The 14,981-nt window shown below is 54.5% G+C and overlaps 35 non-coding genes across 35 annotated transcripts; 28 read left to right on the forward strand and 7 right to left on the reverse strand.

The window, feature by feature from the left end:
* The first annotated feature begins 84 nt into the window (after nucleotides 1-84).
* Nucleotides 85-155, forward strand: Trnag-gcc (transfer RNA glycine (anticodon GCC)). Its single transcript has one exon. It is a non-coding gene; the product is annotated as a tRNA-Gly (tRNA).
* Nucleotides 156-448: 293 nt separating this feature from the next.
* On the forward strand, nucleotides 449-521 carry Trnam-cau (transfer RNA methionine (anticodon CAU)). The gene has a single exon. It is a non-coding gene; the product is annotated as a tRNA-Met (tRNA).
* A 281-nt stretch (nucleotides 522-802) lies between these two features.
* Nucleotides 803-874, forward strand: Trnae-uuc (transfer RNA glutamic acid (anticodon UUC)). Its single transcript has one exon. It is a non-coding gene; the product is annotated as a tRNA-Glu (tRNA).
* Nucleotides 875-1,072: 198 nt separating this feature from the next.
* On the forward strand, nucleotides 1,073-1,146 carry Trnai-aau (transfer RNA isoleucine (anticodon AAU)). The gene has a single exon. It is a non-coding gene; the product is annotated as a tRNA-Ile (tRNA).
* A 586-nt stretch (nucleotides 1,147-1,732) lies between these two features.
* Trnag-ucc (transfer RNA glycine (anticodon UCC)) lies at nucleotides 1,733-1,804 on the reverse strand. Its single transcript has one exon. It is a non-coding gene; the product is annotated as a tRNA-Gly (tRNA).
* Nucleotides 1,805-2,145: 341 nt separating this feature from the next.
* Nucleotides 2,146-2,216, forward strand: Trnag-gcc (transfer RNA glycine (anticodon GCC)). Its single transcript has one exon. It is a non-coding gene; the product is annotated as a tRNA-Gly (tRNA).
* A 293-nt stretch (nucleotides 2,217-2,509) lies between these two features.
* Nucleotides 2,510-2,582, forward strand: Trnam-cau (transfer RNA methionine (anticodon CAU)). The gene has a single exon. It is a non-coding gene; the product is annotated as a tRNA-Met (tRNA).
* Nucleotides 2,583-2,863: 281 nt separating this feature from the next.
* Nucleotides 2,864-2,935, forward strand: Trnae-uuc (transfer RNA glutamic acid (anticodon UUC)). Its single transcript has one exon. It is a non-coding gene; the product is annotated as a tRNA-Glu (tRNA).
* A 198-nt stretch (nucleotides 2,936-3,133) lies between these two features.
* Trnai-aau (transfer RNA isoleucine (anticodon AAU)) lies at nucleotides 3,134-3,207 on the forward strand. The gene has a single exon. It is a non-coding gene; the product is annotated as a tRNA-Ile (tRNA).
* Nucleotides 3,208-3,793: 586 nt separating this feature from the next.
* Trnag-ucc (transfer RNA glycine (anticodon UCC)) lies at nucleotides 3,794-3,865 on the reverse strand. Its single transcript has one exon. It is a non-coding gene; the product is annotated as a tRNA-Gly (tRNA).
* A 341-nt stretch (nucleotides 3,866-4,206) lies between these two features.
* On the forward strand, nucleotides 4,207-4,277 carry Trnag-gcc (transfer RNA glycine (anticodon GCC)). The gene has a single exon. It is a non-coding gene; the product is annotated as a tRNA-Gly (tRNA).
* A 293-nt stretch (nucleotides 4,278-4,570) lies between these two features.
* On the forward strand, nucleotides 4,571-4,643 carry Trnam-cau (transfer RNA methionine (anticodon CAU)). Its single transcript has one exon. It is a non-coding gene; the product is annotated as a tRNA-Met (tRNA).
* A 281-nt stretch (nucleotides 4,644-4,924) lies between these two features.
* Nucleotides 4,925-4,996, forward strand: Trnae-uuc (transfer RNA glutamic acid (anticodon UUC)). Its single transcript has one exon. It is a non-coding gene; the product is annotated as a tRNA-Glu (tRNA).
* Nucleotides 4,997-5,194: 198 nt separating this feature from the next.
* Nucleotides 5,195-5,268, forward strand: Trnai-aau (transfer RNA isoleucine (anticodon AAU)). Its single transcript has one exon. It is a non-coding gene; the product is annotated as a tRNA-Ile (tRNA).
* A 586-nt stretch (nucleotides 5,269-5,854) lies between these two features.
* Trnag-ucc (transfer RNA glycine (anticodon UCC)) lies at nucleotides 5,855-5,926 on the reverse strand. The gene has a single exon. It is a non-coding gene; the product is annotated as a tRNA-Gly (tRNA).
* A 341-nt stretch (nucleotides 5,927-6,267) lies between these two features.
* Trnag-gcc (transfer RNA glycine (anticodon GCC)) lies at nucleotides 6,268-6,338 on the forward strand. The gene has a single exon. It is a non-coding gene; the product is annotated as a tRNA-Gly (tRNA).
* A 293-nt stretch (nucleotides 6,339-6,631) lies between these two features.
* On the forward strand, nucleotides 6,632-6,704 carry Trnam-cau (transfer RNA methionine (anticodon CAU)). Its single transcript has one exon. It is a non-coding gene; the product is annotated as a tRNA-Met (tRNA).
* Nucleotides 6,705-6,985: 281 nt separating this feature from the next.
* Trnae-uuc (transfer RNA glutamic acid (anticodon UUC)) lies at nucleotides 6,986-7,057 on the forward strand. The gene has a single exon. It is a non-coding gene; the product is annotated as a tRNA-Glu (tRNA).
* Nucleotides 7,058-7,255: 198 nt separating this feature from the next.
* Trnai-aau (transfer RNA isoleucine (anticodon AAU)) lies at nucleotides 7,256-7,329 on the forward strand. The gene has a single exon. It is a non-coding gene; the product is annotated as a tRNA-Ile (tRNA).
* Nucleotides 7,330-7,915: 586 nt separating this feature from the next.
* Nucleotides 7,916-7,987, reverse strand: Trnag-ucc (transfer RNA glycine (anticodon UCC)). Its single transcript has one exon. It is a non-coding gene; the product is annotated as a tRNA-Gly (tRNA).
* Nucleotides 7,988-8,328: 341 nt separating this feature from the next.
* On the forward strand, nucleotides 8,329-8,399 carry Trnag-gcc (transfer RNA glycine (anticodon GCC)). The gene has a single exon. It is a non-coding gene; the product is annotated as a tRNA-Gly (tRNA).
* A 293-nt stretch (nucleotides 8,400-8,692) lies between these two features.
* Nucleotides 8,693-8,765, forward strand: Trnam-cau (transfer RNA methionine (anticodon CAU)). The gene has a single exon. It is a non-coding gene; the product is annotated as a tRNA-Met (tRNA).
* A 281-nt stretch (nucleotides 8,766-9,046) lies between these two features.
* On the forward strand, nucleotides 9,047-9,118 carry Trnae-uuc (transfer RNA glutamic acid (anticodon UUC)). Its single transcript has one exon. It is a non-coding gene; the product is annotated as a tRNA-Glu (tRNA).
* A 198-nt stretch (nucleotides 9,119-9,316) lies between these two features.
* On the forward strand, nucleotides 9,317-9,390 carry Trnai-aau (transfer RNA isoleucine (anticodon AAU)). Its single transcript has one exon. It is a non-coding gene; the product is annotated as a tRNA-Ile (tRNA).
* A 586-nt stretch (nucleotides 9,391-9,976) lies between these two features.
* Trnag-ucc (transfer RNA glycine (anticodon UCC)) lies at nucleotides 9,977-10,048 on the reverse strand. The gene has a single exon. It is a non-coding gene; the product is annotated as a tRNA-Gly (tRNA).
* A 341-nt stretch (nucleotides 10,049-10,389) lies between these two features.
* Trnag-gcc (transfer RNA glycine (anticodon GCC)) lies at nucleotides 10,390-10,460 on the forward strand. Its single transcript has one exon. It is a non-coding gene; the product is annotated as a tRNA-Gly (tRNA).
* A 293-nt stretch (nucleotides 10,461-10,753) lies between these two features.
* Nucleotides 10,754-10,826, forward strand: Trnam-cau (transfer RNA methionine (anticodon CAU)). Its single transcript has one exon. It is a non-coding gene; the product is annotated as a tRNA-Met (tRNA).
* Nucleotides 10,827-11,107: 281 nt separating this feature from the next.
* Nucleotides 11,108-11,179, forward strand: Trnae-uuc (transfer RNA glutamic acid (anticodon UUC)). The gene has a single exon. It is a non-coding gene; the product is annotated as a tRNA-Glu (tRNA).
* A 198-nt stretch (nucleotides 11,180-11,377) lies between these two features.
* On the forward strand, nucleotides 11,378-11,451 carry Trnai-aau (transfer RNA isoleucine (anticodon AAU)). Its single transcript has one exon. It is a non-coding gene; the product is annotated as a tRNA-Ile (tRNA).
* Nucleotides 11,452-12,037: 586 nt separating this feature from the next.
* On the reverse strand, nucleotides 12,038-12,109 carry Trnag-ucc (transfer RNA glycine (anticodon UCC)). Its single transcript has one exon. It is a non-coding gene; the product is annotated as a tRNA-Gly (tRNA).
* Nucleotides 12,110-12,450: 341 nt separating this feature from the next.
* Nucleotides 12,451-12,521, forward strand: Trnag-gcc (transfer RNA glycine (anticodon GCC)). The gene has a single exon. It is a non-coding gene; the product is annotated as a tRNA-Gly (tRNA).
* A 646-nt stretch (nucleotides 12,522-13,167) lies between these two features.
* Trnae-uuc (transfer RNA glutamic acid (anticodon UUC)) lies at nucleotides 13,168-13,239 on the forward strand. Its single transcript has one exon. It is a non-coding gene; the product is annotated as a tRNA-Glu (tRNA).
* A 198-nt stretch (nucleotides 13,240-13,437) lies between these two features.
* On the forward strand, nucleotides 13,438-13,511 carry Trnai-aau (transfer RNA isoleucine (anticodon AAU)). The gene has a single exon. It is a non-coding gene; the product is annotated as a tRNA-Ile (tRNA).
* A 586-nt stretch (nucleotides 13,512-14,097) lies between these two features.
* Nucleotides 14,098-14,169, reverse strand: Trnag-ucc (transfer RNA glycine (anticodon UCC)). The gene has a single exon. It is a non-coding gene; the product is annotated as a tRNA-Gly (tRNA).
* Nucleotides 14,170-14,510: 341 nt separating this feature from the next.
* On the forward strand, nucleotides 14,511-14,581 carry Trnag-gcc (transfer RNA glycine (anticodon GCC)). The gene has a single exon. It is a non-coding gene; the product is annotated as a tRNA-Gly (tRNA).
* Nucleotides 14,582-14,981: the final 400 nt, after the last annotated feature.

Below are 14,981 nucleotides of genomic sequence, written 5' to 3' on the forward strand. Positions count from 1 at the left end.
CAGAATGCTACGGCGCTTGACGGCAGTCCCACTTTCCCTTGAGACATCTGCTCGGGAAGCAGCGTGAAGGTACCGCTGGCCCGAGCATCGGTGGTTCAGTGGTAGAATGCTCGCCTGCCACGCGGGCGGCCCGGGTTCGATTCCCGGCCGATGCATCATTTTGTTTTTTCTCCGGTAGGGGTGCTGCGTGTCTTTCGCACTCGAACTGCGTGAGCCATGAGAATGAACCGCGGGATTCCGTATGGAAAGAACCAATCATGCAGCGCGGACGACTGCTCGTTTGGACTCCTGCGTGCTATTGTACATACTGGCGTCGGCCTAGCATCGCAAGTTGCCTGCCGCGCCGTGAATGCACGTGTAGCAACAGAAAAAATGAGCCAGGGAGTGCAGACTCTCTACCACTTGTATTCGATACTTACCAAGATTCCAGAAGGTCTAACGATCGCCTGCCTCGGTAGCGCAGTAGGCAGCGCGTAAGTCTCATAATCTTAAGGTCGTGAGTTCGATCCTCACCCGGGGCATCTAATTTTCTGTGACTGAAGGTGGTGCTGTTGCTAGGGCGCCAACTTATTTCTTGTTTGTTATCCACAACGTTTCAACGCTTCAGCGGGAAAATGTTTACTTCCTGTTATTGCTACATACAGCTTCCCTATTCCTCTTCTCCCAGCAGAGCATGAAGCCAAAAGCATTGCTCTGCGACGTTTGAGGTGCGCGCCTTGCCAGTCAGTATGTGCAAAGATGCTCGCAAAGAGAGCGACAATGCGACAAGCGACCGTACGAACGGTCGAATGAAACGGCCGCATCCGGTGTGGTCTAGTGGCTAGGATACCTGGCTTTCACCCAGGAGGCCCGGGTTCGATTCCCGGTACCGGAACGGAATTTTTTCCACACGAATCGTGACAAGCTTGAGCTGTCCGAGCGGCCGTTTCCCGTCCTGCTCGCAATATAGCTACTGTTTCGTGACCGTCAGCAGAATATAGACTAGGGAAGCAGACACACGACGACCATAGGAATGGTGTATGGCTTCATGCCACCTGATTCCAGCGTAGGGCTGAGCAACTGCATCTGCCGAGGCCCGTTAGCTCAGTTGGTTAGAGCGTCGTGCTAATAACGCGAAGGTCGTGGGTTCGATCCCCCCACGGGCCACTTCTCTTTTACTACTGCGAAAAGGCAGCGCCGATTTCAGCTGGCGAGTGTGATGACCAAATGATCATCACCCTGCGTGGAAGTTGACAGAGGATCCGAACCCGACTCGTCGGGAAGCACTACAGCATTCACTCGGCAATGGCCATAATATCTTGAATACACTGGTTAGAGAAAATGAAAGAAAATGTCCGATTGCCGATGCGTAACAACTTTGGCCCTTGTCAGTACTTGGGCGGGTGAGCGCATGGGAACACAGGGCACTATTGGCAGTTTTACTTCCTATTTTTGTTTCTCCTTTGTTTTCGGAGCTACAGCCCGATTCGGCCAGGGAGACGCCACCGTGAAATGAAGGGGGCGTGCTGTGTGTCCATCGCCTCGCCTCGCCTCTCCTTACCTCTCTCAGTCGTTTCTCGTGCTTGTCGTTTTGATATAGGCCGATTTGAGAGCGTCAGCTCTCGCGTCAGCTGAGCAAAGTCGAGACAAGTCGAGACACACTAAGGGCTGGTATGCAGCGAGTAAGAGGGCGAAAAAACAATAGTTTAAGAGCGCGTGGCAAAAGTACTCATACGCGAAATTAAAAGCCTGCTGCGGTGGCCGGGAATCGAACCCGGATCAACTGCTTGGAAGGCAACTATGCTGACCATTACACCACGACCGCACAAGCGAGCGCCCCGCCACCGCGCTGAGTCGGCTTCCCGCCTGTCGGCAGCGGCCGAAGGTGATCGTACCCGGCAGGCGCATTTCGAGGCAGGCTAGGGGAGCACATCCAGACGCATTCGGACAGCGTATCCGCGCACATTTCGCATCCTTTGGCAAGAGTCGGCGCCGGCGACGCAAGAGTACGCAGAGGACCGCGTTCTGGCGGCATCTTTAAGCAGTGCAGTGCAGGATTCAGCGTCTGCAGCATCTTCTCCACAGAATGCTACGGCGCTTGACGGCAGTCCCACTTTCCCTTGAGACATCTGCTCGGGAAGCAGCGTGAAGGTACCGCTGGCCCGAGCATCGGTGGTTCAGTGGTAGAATGCTCGCCTGCCACGCGGGCGGCCCGGGTTCGATTCCCGGCCGATGCATCATTTTGTTTTTTCTCCGGTAGGGGTGCTGCGTGTCTTTCGCACTCGAACTGCGTGAGCCATGAGAATGAACCGCGGGATTCCGTATGGAAAGAACCAATCATGCAGCGCGGACGACTGCTCGTTTGGACTCCTGCGTGCTATTGTACATACTGGCGTCGGCCTAGCATCGCAAGTTGCCTGCCGCGCCGTGAATGCACGTGTAGCAACAGAAAAAATGAGCCAGGGAGTGCAGACTCTCTACCACTTGTATTCGATACTTACCAAGATTCCAGAAGGTCTAACGATCGCCTGCCTCGGTAGCGCAGTAGGCAGCGCGTAAGTCTCATAATCTTAAGGTCGTGAGTTCGATCCTCACCCGGGGCATCTAATTTTCTGTGACTGAAGGTGGTGCTGTTGCTAGGGCGCCAACTTATTTCTTGTTTGTTATCCACAACGTTTCAACGCTTCAGCGGGAAAATGTTTACTTCCTGTTATTGCTACATACAGCTTCCCTATTCCTCTTCTCCCAGCAGAGCATGAAGCCAAAAGCATTGCTCTGCGACGTTTGAGGTGCGCGCCTTGCCAGTCAGTATGTGCAAAGATGCTCGCAAAGAGAGCGACAATGCGACAAGCGACCGTACGAACGGTCGAATGAAACGGCCGCATCCGGTGTGGTCTAGTGGCTAGGATACCTGGCTTTCACCCAGGAGGCCCGGGTTCGATTCCCGGTACCGGAACGGAATTTTTTCCACACGAATCGTGACAAGTTTGAGCTGTCCGAGCGGCCGTTTCCCGTCCTGCTCGCAATATAGCTACTGTTTCGTGACCGTCAGCAGAATATAGACTAGGGAAGCAGACACACGACGACCATAGGAATGGTGTATGGCTTCATGCCACCTGATTCCAGCGTAGGGCTGAGCAACTGCATCTGCCGAGGCCCGTTAGCTCAGTTGGTTAGAGCGTCGTGCTAATAACGCGAAGGTCGTGGGTTCGATCCCCCCACGGGCCACTTCTCTTTTACTACTGCGAAAAGGCAGCGCCGATTTCAGCTGGCGAGTGTGATGACCAAATGATCATCACCCTGCGTGGAAGTTGACAGAGGATCCGAACCCGACTCGTCGGGAAGCACTACAGCATTCACTCGGCAATGGCCATAATATCTTGAATACACTGGTTAGAGAAAATGAAACAAAATGTCCGATTGCCGATGCGTAACAACTTTGGCCCTTGTCAGTACTTGGGCGGGTGAGCGCATGGGAACACAGGGCACTATTGGCAGTTTTACTTCCTATTTTTGTTTCTCCTTTGTTTTCGGAGCTACAGCCCGATTCGGCCAGGGAGACGCCACCGTGAAATGAAGGGGGCGTGCTGTGTGTCCATCGCCTCGCCTCGCCTCTCCTTACCTCTCTCAGTCGTTTCTCGTGCTTGTCGTTTTGATATAGGCCGATTTGAGAGCGTCAGCTCTCGCGTCAGCTGAGCAAAGTCGAGACAAGTCGAGACACACTAAGGGCTGGTATGCAGCGAGTAAGAGGGCGAAAAAACAATAGTTTAAGAGCGCGTGGCAAAAGTACTCATACGCGAAATTAAAAGCCTGCTGCGGTGGCCGGGAATCGAACCCGGATCAACTGCTTGGAAGGCAACTATGCTGGCCATTACACCACGACCGCACAAGCGAGCGCCCCGCCACCGCGCTGAGTCGGCTTCCCGCCTGTCGGCAGCGGCCGAAGGTGATCGTACCCGGCAGGCGCATTTCGAGGCAGGCTAGGGGAGCACATCCAGACGCATTCGGACAGCGTATCCGCGCACATTTCGCATCCTTTGGCAAGAGTCGGCGCCGGCGACGCAAGAGTACGCAGAGGACCGCGTTCTGGCGGCATCTTTAAGCAGTGCAGTGCAGGATTCAGCGTCTGCAGCATCTTCTCCACAGAATGCTACGGCGCTTGACGGCAGTCCCACTTTCCCTTGAGACATCTGCTCGGGAAGCAGCGTGAAGGTACCGCTGGCCCGAGCATCGGTGGTTCAGTGGTAGAATGCTCGCCTGCCACGCGGGCGGCCCGGGTTCGATTCCCGGCCGATGCATCATTTTGTTTTTTCTCCGGTAGGGGTGCTGCGTGTCTTTCGCACTCGAACTGCGTGAGCCATGAGAATGAACCGCGGGATTCCGTATGGAAAGAACCAATCATGCAGCGCGGACGACTGCTCGTTTGGACTCCTGCGTGCTATTGTACATACTGGCGTCGGCCTAGCATCGCAAGTTGCCTGCCGCGCCGTGAATGCACGTGTAGCAACAGAAAAAATGAGCCAGGGAGTGCAGACTCTCTACCACTTGTATTCGATACTTACCAAGATTCCAGAAGGTCTAACGATCGCCTGCCTCGGTAGCGCAGTAGGCAGCGCGTAAGTCTCATAATCTTAAGGTCGTGAGTTCGATCCTCACCCGGGGCATCTAATTTTCTGTGACTGAAGGTGGTGCTGTTGCTAGGGCACCAACTTCTTTCTTGTTTGTTATCCACAACGTTTCAACGCTTCAGCGGGAAAATGTTTACTTCCTGTTATTGCTACATACAGCTTCCCTATTCCTCTTCTCCCAGCAGAGCATGAAGCCAAAAGCATTGCTCTGCGACGTTTGAGGTGCGCGCCTTGCCAGTCAGTATGTGCAAAGATGCTCGCAAAGAGAGCGACAATGCGACAAGCGACCGTACGAACGGTCGAATGAAACGGCCGCATCCGGTGTGGTCTAGTGGCTAGGATACCTGGCTTTCACCCAGGAGGCCCGGGTTCGATTCCCGGTACCGGAACGGAATTTTTTCCACACGAATCGTGACAAGTTTGAGCTGTCCGAGCGGCCGTTTCCCGTCCTGCTCGCAATATAGCTACTGTTTCGTGACCGTCAGCAGAATATAGACTAGGGAAGCAGACACACGACGACCATAGGAATGGTGTATGGCTTCATGCCACCTGATTCCAGCGTAGGGCTGAGCAACTGCATCTGCCGAGGCCCGTTAGCTCAGTTGGTTAGAGCGTCGTGCTAATAACGCGAAGGTCGTGGGTTCGATCCCCCCACGGGCCACTTCTCTTTTACTACTGCGAAAAGGCAGCGCCGATTTCAGCTGGCGAGTGTGATGACCAAATGATCATCACCCTGCGTGGAAGTTGACAGAGGATCCGAACCCGACTCGTCGGGAAGCACTACAGCATTCACTCGGCAATGGCCATAATATCTTGAATACACTGGTTAGAGAAAATGAAAGAAAATGTCCGATTGCCGATGCGTAACAACTTTGGCCCTTGTCAGTACTTGGGCGGGTGAGCGCATGGGAACACAGGGCACTATTGGCAGTTTTACTTCCTATTTTTGTTTCTCCTTTGTTTTCGGAGCTACAGCCCGATTCGGCCAGGGAGACGCCACCGTGAAATGAAGGGGGCGTGCTGTGTGTCCATCGCCTCGCCTCGCCTCTCCTTACCTCTCTCAGTCGTTTCTCGTGCTTGTCGTTTTGATATAGGCCGATTTGAGAGCGTCAGCTCTCGCGTCAGCTGAGCAAAGTCGAGACAAGTCGAGACACACTAAGGGCTGGTATGCAGCGAGTAAGAGGGCGAAAAAACAATAGTTTAAGAGCGCGTGGCAAAAGTACTCATACGCGAAATTAAAAGCCTGCTGCGGTGGCCGGGAATCGAACCCGGATCAACTGCTTGGAAGGCAACTATGCTGGCCATTACACCACGACCGCACAAGCGAGCGCCCCGCCACCGCGCTGAGTCGGCTTCCCGCCTGTCGGCAGCGGCCGAAGGTGATCGTACCCGGCAGGCGCATTTCGAGGCAGGCTAGGGGAGCACATCCAGACGCATTCGGACAGCGTATCCGCGCACATTTCGCATCCTTTGGCAAGAGTCGGCGCCGGCGATGCAAGAGTACGCAGAGGACCGCGTTCTGGCGGCATCTTTAAGCAGTGCAGTGCAGGATTCAGCGTCTGCAGCATCTTCTCCACAGAATGCTACGGCGCTTGACGGCAGTCCCACTTTCCCTTGAGACATCTGCTCGGGAAGCAGCGTGAAGGTACCGCTGGCCCGAGCATCGGTGGTTCAGTGGTAGAATGCTCGCCTGCCACGCGGGCGGCCCGGGTTCGATTCCCGGCCGATGCATCATTTTGTTTTTTCTCCGGTAGGGGTGCTGCGTGTCTTTCGCACTCGAACTGCGTGAGCCATGAGAATGAACCGCGGGATTCCGTATGGAAAGAACCAATCATGCAGCGCGGACGACTGCTCGTTTGGACTCCTGCGTGCTATTGTACATACTGGCGTCGGCCTAGCATCGCAAGTTGCCTGCCGCGCCGTGAATGCACGTGTAGCAACAGAAAAAATGAGCCAGGGAGTGCAGACTCTCTACCACTTGTATTCGATACTTACCAAGATTCCAGAAGGTCTAACGATCGCCTGCCTCGGTAGCGCAGTAGGCAGCGCGTAAGTCTCATAATCTTAAGGTCGTGAGTTCGATCCTCACCCGGGGCATCTAATTTTCTGTGACTGAAGGTGGTGCTGTTGCTAGGGCGCCAACTTATTTCTTGTTTGTTATCCACAACGTTTCAACGCTTCAGCGGGAAAATGTTTACTTCCTGTTATAGCTACATACAGCTTCCCTATTCCTCTTCTCCCAGCAGAGCATGAAGCCAAAAGCATTGCTCTGCGACGTTTGAGGTGCGCGCCTTGCCAGTCAGTATGTGCAAAGATGCTCGCAAAGAGAGCGACAATGCGACAAGCGACCGTACGAACGGTCGAATGAAACGGCCGCATCCGGTGTGGTCTAGTGGCTAGGATACCTGGCTTTCACCCAGGAGGCCCGGGTTCGATTCCCGGTACCGGAACGGAATTTTTTCCACACGAATCGTGACAAGTTTGAGCTGTCCGAGCGGCCGTTTCCCGTCCTGCTCGCAATATAGCTACTGTTTCGTGACCGTCAGCAGAATATAGACTAGGGAAGCAGACACACGACGACCATAGGAATGGTGTATGGCTTCATGCCACCTGATTCCAGCGTAGGGCTGAGCAACTGCATCTGCCGAGGCCCGTTAGCTCAGTTGGTTAGAGCGTCGTGCTAATAACGCGAAGGTCGTGGGTTCGATCCCCCCACGGGCCACTTCTCTTTTACTACTGCGAAAAGGCAGCGCCGATTTCAGCTGGCGAGTGTGATGACCAAATGATCATCACCCTGCGTGGAAGTTGACAGAGGATCCGAACCCGACTCGTCGGGAAGCACTACAGCATTCACTCGGCAATGGCCATAATATCTTGAATACACTGGTTAGAGAAAATGAAAGAAAATGTCCGATTGCCGATGCGTAACAACTTTGGCCCTTGTCAGTACTTGGGCGGGTGAGCGCATGGGAACACAGGGCACTATTGGCAGTTTTACTTCCTATTTTTGTTTCTCCTTTGTTTTCGGAGCTACAGCCCGATTCGGCCAGGGAGACGCCACCGTGAAATGAAGGGGGCGTGCTGTGTGTCCATCGCCTCGCCTCGCCTCTCCTTACCTCTCTCAGTCGTTTCTCGTGCTTGTCGTTTTGATATAGGCCGATTTGAGAGCGTCAGCTCTCGCGTCAGCTGAGCAAAGTCGAGACAAGTCGAGACACACTAAGGGCTGGTATGCAGCGAGTAAGAGGGCGAAAAAACAATAGTTTAAGAGCGCGTGGCAAAAGTACTCATACGCGAAATTAAAAGCCTGCTGCGGTGGCCGGGAATCGAACCCGGATCAACTGCTTGGAAGGCAACTATGCTGGCCATTACACCACGACCGCACAAGCGAGCGCCCCGCCACCGCGCTGAGTCGGCTTCCCGCCTGTCGGCAGCGGCCGAAGGTGATCGTACCCGGCAGGCGCATTTCGAGGCAGGCTAGGGGAGCACATCCAGACGCATTCGGACAGCGTATCCGCGCACATTTCGCATCCTTTGGCAAGAGTCGGCGCCGGCGATGCAAGAGTACGCAGAGGACCGCGTTCTGGCGGCATCTTTAAGCAGTGCAGTGCAGGATTCAGCGTCTGCAGCATCTTCTCCACAGAATGCTACGGCGCTTGACGGCAGTCCCACTTTCCCTTGAGACATCTGCTCGGGAAGCAGCGTGAAGGTACCGCTGGCCCGAGCATCGGTGGTTCAGTGGTAGAATGCTCGCCTGCCACGCGGGCGGCCCGGGTTCGATTCCCGGCCGATGCATCATTTTGTTTTTTCTCCGGTAGGGGTGCTGCGTGTCTTTCGCACTCGAACTGCGTGAGCCATGAGAATGAACCGCGGGATTCCGTATGGAAAGAACCAATCATGCAGCGCGGACGACTGCTCGTTTGGACTCCTGCGTGCTATTGTACATACTGGCGTCGGCCTAGCATCGCAAGTTGCCTGCCGCGCCGTGAATGCACGTGTAGCAACAGAAAAAATGAGCCAGGGAGTGCAGACTCTCTACCACTTGTATTCGATACTTACCAAGATTCCAGAAGGTCTAACGATCGCCTGCCTCGGTAGCGCAGTAGGCAGCGCGTAAGTCTCATAATCTTAAGGTCGTGAGTTCGATCCTCACCCGGGGCATCTAATTTTCTGTGACTGAAGGTGGTGCTGTTGCTAGGGCACCAACTTCTTTCTTGTTTGTTATCCACAACGTTTCAACGCTTCAGCGGGAAAATGTTTACTTCCTGTTATTGCTACATACAGCTTCCCTATTCCTCTTCTCCCAGCAGAGCATGAAGCCAAAAGCATTGCTCTGCGACGTTTGAGGTGCGCGCCTTGCCAGTCAGTATGTGCAAAGATGCTCGCAAAGAGAGCGACAATGCGACAAGCGACCGTACGAACGGTCGAATGAAACGGCCGCATCCGGTGTGGTCTAGTGGCTAGGATACCTGGCTTTCACCCAGGAGGCCCGGGTTCGATTCCCGGTACCGGAACGGAATTTTTTCCACACGAATCGTGACAAGTTTGAGCTGTCCGAGCGGCCGTTTCCCGTCCTGCTCGCAATATAGCTACTGTTTCGTGACCGTCAGCAGAATATAGACTAGGGAAGCAGACACACGACGACCATAGGAATGGTGTATGGCTTCATGCCACCTGATTCCAGCGTAGGGCTGAGCAACTGCATCTGCCGAGGCCCGTTAGCTCAGTTGGTTAGAGCGTCGTGCTAATAACGCGAAGGTCGTGGGTTCGATCCCCCCACGGGCCACTTCTCTTTTACTACTGCGAAAAGGCAGCGCCGATTTCAGCTGGCGAGTGTGATGACCAAATGATCATCACCCTGCGTGGAAGTTGACAGAGGATCCGAACCCGACTCGTCGGGAAGCACTACAGCATTCACTCGGCAATGGCCATAATATCTTGAATACACTGGTTAGAGAAAATGAAAGAAAATGTCCGATTGCCGATGCGTAACAACTTTGGCCCTTGTCAGTACTTGGGCGGGTGAGCGCATGGGAACACAGGGCACTATTGGCAGTTTTACTTCCTATTTTTGTTTCTCCTTTGTTTTCGGAGCTACAGCCCGATTCGGCCAGGGAGACGCCACCGTGAAATGAAGGGGGCGTGCTGTGTGTCCATCGCCTCGCCTCGCCTCTCCTTACCTCTCTCAGTCGTTTCTCGTGCTTGTCGTTTTGATATAGGCCGATTTGAGAGCGTCAGCTCTCGCGTCAGCTGAGCAAAGTCGAGACAAGTCGAGACACACTAAGGGCTGGTATGCAGCGAGTAAGAGGGCGAAAAAACAATAGTTTAAGAGCGCGTGGCAAAAGTACTCATACGCGAAATTAAAAGCCTGCTGCGGTGGCCGGGAATCGAACCCGGATCAACTGCTTGGAAGGCAACTATGCTGGCCATTACACCACGACCGCACAAGCGAGCGCCCCGCCACCGCGCTGAGTCGGCTTCCCGCCTGTCGGCAGCGGCCGAAGGTGATCGTACCCGGCAGGCGCATTTCGAGGCAGGCTAGGGGAGCACATCCAGACGCATTCGGACAGCGTATCCGCGCACATTTCGCATCCTTTGGCAAGAGTCGGCGCCGGCGACGCAAGAGTACGCAGAGGACCGCGTTCTGGCGGCATCTTTAAGCAGTGCAGTGCAGGATTCAGCGTCTGCAGCATCTTCTCCACAGAATGCTACGGCGCTTGACGGCAGTCCCACTTTCCCTTGAGACATCTGCTCGGGAAGCAGCGTGAAGGTACCGCTGGCCCGAGCATCGGTGGTTCAGTGGTAGAATGCTCGCCTGCCACGCGGGCGGCCCGGGTTCGATTCCCGGCCGATGCATCATTTTGTTTTTTCTCCGGTAGGGGTGCTGCGTGTCTTTCGCACTCGAACTGCGTGAGCCATGAGAATGAACCGCGGGATTCCGTATGGAAAGAACCAATCATGCAGCGCGGACGACTGCTCGTTTGGACTCCTGCGTGCTATTGTACATACTGGCGTCGGCCTAGCATCGCAAGTTGCCTGCCGCGCCGTGAATGCACGTGTAGCAACAGAAAAAATGAGCCAGGGAGTGCAGACTCTCTACCACTTGTATTCGATACTTACCAAGATTCCAGAAGGTCTAACGATCGCCTGCCTCGGTAGCGCAGTAGGCAGCGCGTAAGTCTCATAATCTTAAGGTCGTGAGTTCGATCCTCACCCGGGGCATCTAATTTTCTGTGACTGAAGGTGGTGCTGTTGCTAGGGCGCCAACTTATTTCTTGTTTGTTATCCACAACGTTTCAACGCTTCAGCGGGAAAATGTTTACTTCCTGTTATTGCTACATACAGCTTCCCTATTCCTCTTCTCCCAGCAGAGCATGAAGCCAAAAGCATTGCTCTGCGACGTTTGAGGTGCGCGCCTTGCCAGTCAGTATGTGCAAAGATGCTCGCAAAGAGAGCGACAATGCGACAAGCGACCGTACGAACGGTCGAATGAAACGGCCGCATCCGGTGTGGTCTAGTGGCTAGGATACCTGGCTTTCACCCAGGAGGCCCGGGTTCGATTCCCGGTACCGGAACGGAATTTTTTCCACACGAATCGTGACAAGTTTGAGCTGTCCGAGCGGCCGTTTCCCGTCCTGCTCGCAATATAGCTACTGTTTCGTGACCGTCAGCAGAATATAGACTAGGGAAGCAGACACACGACGACCATAGGAATGGTGTATGGCTTCATGCCACCTGATTCCAGCGTAGGGCTGAGCAACTGCATCTGCCGAGGCCCGTTAGCTCAGTTGGTTAGAGCGTCGTGCTAATAACGCGAAGGTCGTGGGTTCGATCCCCCCACGGGCCACTTCTCTTTTACTACTGCGAAAAGGCAGCGCCGATTTCAGCTGGCGAGTGTGATGACCAAATGATCATCACCCTGCGTGGAAGTTGACAGAGGATCCGAACCCGACTCGTCGGGAAGCACTACAGCATTCACTCGGCAATGGCCATAATATCTTGAATACACTGGTTAGAGAAAATGAAAGAAAATGTCCGATTGCCGATGCGTAACAACTTTGGCCCTTGTCAGTACTTGGGCGGGTGAGCGCATGGGAACACAGGGCACTATTGGCAGTTTTACTTCCTATTTTTGTTTCTCCTTTGTTTTCGGAGCTACAGCCCGATTCGGCCAGGGAGACGCCACCGTGAAATGAAGGGGGCGTGCTGTGTGTCCATCGCCTCGCCTCGCCTCTCCTTACCTCTCTCAGTCGTTTCTCGTGCTTGTCGTTTTGATATAGGCCGATTTGAGAGCGTCAGCTCTCGCGTCAGCTGAGCAAAGTCGAGACAAGTCGAGACACACTAAGGGCTGGTATGCAGCGAGTAAGAGGGCGAAAAAACAATAGTTTAAGAGCGCGTGGCAAAAGTACTCATACGCGAAATTAAAAGCCTGCTGCGGTGGCCGGGAATCGAACCCGGATCAACTGCTTGGAAGGCAACTATGCTGACCATTACACCACGACCGCACAAGCGAGCGCCCCGCCACCGCGCTGAGTCGGCTTCCCGCCTGTCGGCAGCGGCCGAAGGTGATCGTACCCGGCAGGCGCATTTCGAGGCAGGCTAGGGGAGCACATCCAGACGCATTCGGACAGCGTATCCGCGCACATTTCGCATCCTTTGGCAAGAGTCGGCGCCGGCGACGCAAGAGTACGCAGAGGACCGCGTTCTGGCGGCATCTTTAAGCAGTGCAGTGCAGGATTCAGCGTCTGCAGCATCTTCTCCACAGAATGCTACGGCGCTTGACGGCAGTCCCACTTTCCCTTGAGACATCTGCTCGGGAAGCAGCGTGAAGGTACCGCTGGCCCGAGCATCGGTGGTTCAGTGGTAGAATGCTCGCCTGCCACGCGGGCGGCCCGGGTTCGATTCCCGGCCGATGCATCATTTTGTTTTTTCTCCGGTAGGGGTGCTGCGTGTCTTTCGCACTCGAACTGCGTGAGCCATGAGAATGAACCGCGGGATTCCGTATGGAAAGAACCAATCATGCAGCGCGGACGACTGCTCGTTTGGACTCCTGCGTGCTATTGTACATACTGGCGTCGGCCTAGCATCGCAAGTTGCCTGCCGCGCCGTGAATGCACGTGTAGCAACAGAAAAAATGAGCCAGGGAGTGCAGACTCTCTACCACTTGTATTCGATACTTACCAAGATTCCAGAAGGTCTAACGATCGCCTGCCTCGGTAGCGCAGTAGGCAGCGCGTAAGTCTCATAGTCTTAAGGTCGTGAGTTCGATCCTCACCGGGGCATCTAATTTTCTGTGACTGAAGGTGGTGCTGTTGCTAGGGCGCCAACTTATTTCTTGTTTGTTATCCACAACGTTTCAACGCTTCAGCGGGAAAATGTTTACTTCCTGTTATTGCTACATACAGCTTCCCTATTCCTCTTCTCCCAGCAGAGCATGAAGCCAAAAGCATTGCTCTGCGACGTTTGAGGTGCGCGCCTTGCCAGTCAGTATGTGCAAAGATGCTCGCAAAGAGAGCGACAATGCGACAAGCGACCGTACGAACGGTCGAATGAAACGGCCGCATCCGGTGTGGTCTAGTGGCTAGGATACCTGGCTTTCACCCAGGAGGCCCGGGTTCGATTCCCGGTACCGGAACGGAATTTTTTCCACACGAATCGTGACAAGTTTGAGCTGTCCGAGCGGCCGTTTCCCGTCCTGCTCGCAATATAGCTACTGTTTCGTGACCGTCAGCAGAATATAGACTAGGGAAGCAGACACACGACGACCATAGGAATGGTGTATGGCTTCATGCCACCTGATTCCAGCGTAGGGCTGAGCAACTGCATCTGCCGAGGCCCGTTAGCTCAGTTGGTTAGAGCGTCGTGCTAATAACGCGAAGGTCGTGGGTTCGATCCCCCCACGGGCCACTTCTCTTTTACTACTGCGAAAAGGCAGCGCCGATTTCAGCTGGCGAGTGTGATGACCAAATGATCATCACCCTGCGTGGAAGTTGACAGAGGATCCGAACCCGACTCGTCGGGAAGCACTACAGCATTCACTCGGCAATGGCCATAATATCTTGAATACACTGGTTAGAGAAAATGAAAGAAAATGTCCGATTGCCGATGCGTAACAACTTTGGCCCTTGTCAGTACTTGGGCGGGTGAGCGCATGGGAACACAGGGCACTATTGGCAGTTTTACTTCCTATTTTTGTTTCTCCTTTGTTTTCGGAGCTACAGCCCGATTCGGCCAGGGAGACGCCACCGTGAAATGAAGGGGGCGTGCTGTGTGTCCATCGCCTCGCCTCGCCTCTCCTTACCTCTCTCAGTCGTTTCTCGTGCTTGTCGTTTTGATATAGGCCGATTTGAGAGCGTCAGCTCTCGCGTCAGCTGAGCAAAGTCGAGACAAGTCGAGACACACTAAGGGCTGGTATGCAGCGAGTAAGAGGGCGAAAAAACAATAGTTTAAGAGCGCGTGGCAAAAGTACTCATACGCGAAATTAAAAGCCTGCTGCGGTGGCCGGGAATCGAACCCGGATCAACTGCTTGGAAGGCAACTATGCTGACCATTACACCACGACCGCACAAGCGAGCGCCCCGCCACCGCGCTGAGTCGGCTTCCCGCCTGTCGGCAGCGGCCGAAGGTGATCGTACCCGGCAGGCGCATTTCGAGGCAGGCTAGGGGAGCACATCCAGACGCATTCGGACAGCGTATCCGCGCACATTTCGCATCCTTTGGCAAGAGTCGGCGCCGGCGACGCAAGAGTACGCAGAGGACCGCGTTCTGGCGGCATCTTTAAGCAGTGCAGTGCAGGATTCAGCGTCTGCAGCATCTTCTCCACAGAATGCTACGGCGCTTGACGGCAGTCCCACTTTCCCTTGAGACATCTGCTCGGGAAGCAGCGTGAAGGTACCGCTGGCCCGAGCATCGGTGGTTCAGTGGTAGAATGCTCGCCTGCCACGCGGGCGGCCCGGGTTCGATTCCCGGCCGATGCATCATTTTGTTTTTTCTCCGGTAGGGGTGCTGCGTGTCTTTCGCACTCGAACTGCGTGAGCCATGAGAATGAACCGCGGGATTCCGTATGGAAAGAACCAATCATGCAGCGCGGACGACTGCTCGTTTGGACTCCTGCGTGCTATTGTACATACTGGCGTCGGCCTAGCATCGCAAGTTGCCTGCCGCGCCGTGAATGCACGTGTAGCAACAGAAAAAATGAGCCAGGGAGTGCAGACTCTCTACCACTTGTATTCGATACTTACCAAGATTCCAGAAGGTCTAACGATCGCCTGCCTCGGTAGCGCAGTAGGCAGCGCGTAAGTCTCATAGTCTTAAGGTCGTGAGTTCGATCCTCACCGGGGCATCTAATTTTCTGTGACTGAAGGTGGTGCTGTTGCT

The sequence above is a fragment of the Schistocerca serialis genome, chromosome 2 (genome assembly GCF_023864345.2).
Source record: "Schistocerca serialis cubense isolate TAMUIC-IGC-003099 chromosome 2, iqSchSeri2.2, whole genome shotgun sequence".
Taxonomy (NCBI): domain Eukaryota; kingdom Metazoa; phylum Arthropoda; class Insecta; order Orthoptera; family Acrididae; genus Schistocerca; species Schistocerca serialis.